Source organism: Acyrthosiphon pisum, unplaced genomic scaffold (assembly GCF_005508785.2).
Source record: "Acyrthosiphon pisum isolate AL4f unplaced genomic scaffold, pea_aphid_22Mar2018_4r6ur Scaffold_21574;HRSCAF=24295, whole genome shotgun sequence".
Taxonomy (NCBI): domain Eukaryota; kingdom Metazoa; phylum Arthropoda; class Insecta; order Hemiptera; family Aphididae; genus Acyrthosiphon; species Acyrthosiphon pisum.
The window spans coordinates 22,924-26,053 of record NW_021771056.1 but is presented as its reverse complement, the minus strand read 5'-3'; positions in this window follow the sequence as shown (position 1 = coordinate 26,053).

The window sequence follows — 3,130 nt, the reverse complement described above, 5'->3', positions numbered from 1 at the left end:
TTTCAAAGAACACTATTACCATTATCATTATGGTAGTATTTGGATTTAGAATTCAAACTTTTAATATCTGAGATCAATTGGTCGGTTGTTTGATTAACTGGAGTTGACGTAATATGTGCTAAAAACATATAAATAAATAATAATGGATAGGTATACTAACATTATTTTTAACAATAATGAAATATTTACCATATGAAGATTCAACAACGGAGCGTTTTAATGGAGACCATCCAGGGTCTTTAGAAATTGTGAGTTTTTTCTCATTTGACTTTTCAACTTCATCATCTGAAATAAATCATATTGAATTATGTAATTTGCATTAACCATATTATTATGAAAAATAAATTAGTCTTCACTTTTCTGCAGTACCTCCTAAGTATGTTATAATTAACAGAATTATATTACAAAACTTGCCTTAATAATAAATATAACTAATTTTCTCTAATTTGACAAATAAAGTAGGTATATCTAAATATACATATTTCTATGACTCAGTTAATATATTATTTATAAATTGAAACTATAGTATTTATAACTGTCTACTTATGTTTTACTAATTTAATTTATTTATATTTAACATGAACACCTAATTTAACATATTACAACTAATGAACAGTTAACTTTTAAAACGGATTACCTGTTGATGATAATGATGGCATACTATCAGACTCATTGTCAGAAAACTCTCCATCTGAAATCAAAAGATAATAATTGAGATTTATTAATTATTTAATTTATCAATTAGGTGCTTATATACAGTGGCGGCGCCAGGAATTTTTCCCAGGGCGGGCCAAAGGGAGGCCAACATATATTTGGGCAGGCACAGTTGTTTGGACGTATGGTAGTTTAATCAACGGGGGGGGGGGGGGGGGTGACAGGGGCCGGAGTGTCCTTTTTTGGAATACCCACCTTTGAATCTACATACATAAGTACCTATAAGTACTTTTGTAATAAAAATTGTTTATTTAATTTCTTAAGGTCTTTGACCTCCCCCCTTGAAAAATGGTAGTTGAGTTACAGTCTCAGTGACCAGGAGTTTTGGTGAGTTGAGTTATTTATTTATCAGATACTTATTTAAAAAGAAAAGTAAAATGAAATACATAAAACTGCAATCCCTTATATTTTCTTTATTAAATAAACAACATAATATTATATATCTAAAAAATTTTGATTTCAAAGTTTATAATTGAATACATATTAATACATTAGCAAACCATGACTAGGTACATAATGAAATATAAAACAACTATTAAATACTTGTACAATATAATTATTATATTAGACAATTATGTAACTAAATAAATAATAGGTAAACGGAATTACCTAAGGTAATAATCATATTTTAACTTATTTTAAAATTATTCAACGATTGCCATGAGAATTGATGATTGTAATCTATTCCTTATGAGTTATGACTAACAGTCATATTTCAGAATTATCTAAAATTAGACTTATACAATAATATTGTCGTAATCCCATCCAAGCCGTTTCCGCGAACAACCGCACCAAATATAAAACGTAAACAATCTATATTATAGCTGTGGGTGAATTAGGAAAACCAGACCACGAAATTACAGGGATATGTTCTATTTACGTACTTAAAAATAATAATTTCAACTATTAAATTTAATCAAAATTTTTAGGCGGGCCAACGGGTGGGCCAGGGGTTTCTAAGGCGGGCCATGGCCCGCCCGGGCCCGCCTTTGGCGCCGCCACTGCTTATATATAAAAACACTCATAAGTTGGTAGGAAATAGTTTGAAATTAGAATAAACTAAATAATGTTTTTTGTGCACAAATAGAGTACATGGATACTGTATTTAGATGTTAATATACTGTGCACATTAATACTATATATCGTCCATGTTCATGCAAAAAATAATAAGTCCAAAACTCGATTCTTCAGGTTTATTATTATATAGAATTCAGTTCAAAAATATCTACAATAATATGCTATATTCAACTAAGTCCCAATATTATTTAAACATGTTAAATAAACAATTTAAAATTTAAACTAAGCCCATTCAATATAGTTTCCTAAATATGAAGAACACACTAGTCGATGTAAACTATATGCAAGACTCACTAAATTCAACTTAGTAATTGTTGTATTTTAATAACTACAATAAAGAATATACATTTTACGTTGTTATATTATTTAAAACCATTCATAAACAACTACTTTGATTATAAGAAAACCAATTAAAATAAGCAAAAACAAAATTTAGTTAAATTTAATATTTGAAAAAATTTCCAAAGCTGATTCTCAGAAATCTTGTACCTAATTAGACTTAGTGTGCTTTGCATGAATGGCGACGATAAATATTAACATTTATAAAATAAAAACACTTTTTATTTTTGCATATTATAAACATTACCTATATGAATTAATTTTGTTTTAAAACTTTAAATTGCATGTTTTTATTATAATAATTATTATTATAACAAAAACATAATTATTATATAATATTATTATATTATTATATTATTATTACTATAATTATTATAGTAATAACTTGTGTTTGTTATATAGTACCTACTAATATAGTATATGTTAATCAATACTTTTAACTTGAAATTACAGGCATAGGTACAACTAAAAGCGGTGGCTTATTGAGATGGCGAAACCTCCCAAATATTTCTATAGTATCCATTTAGTGGAGCACCCATGCGTTTTTGTCTCAGTCTCACACACGTACGACTTGTCAATTTTTCTTTCAAAAGTTTCAATAGTGTGCTGTTAGTTTTGATATTAGAGTAAATTGACCTATTATCATACTTTTAGGTAAGAATATTATCTGTGCTATAGAGTTGCCGATTTTTTTTATATTTTCATTTTCAAGAAATATAATTTGTATGTGAAGTATAAAAAATTAAAATAATGAAAAAAAGCCGATACTTAAGTACAGATGATGCTTTTACCTAAAAGTTTAATTATAGGTAAATTCACTATGATATCAAAACTAACAGAACACTATTCAAACTAGTGAACAAAAATTTGCAATATCGTAAGTACATTGTATAAGCAGAGTCAATTTATGCATGCATAGTATCTTCTTGACAGGTATGTTATGGATAATAATTCAAACTAATATATTTTAATTATAATGACACTATGAAATAAAAATTGG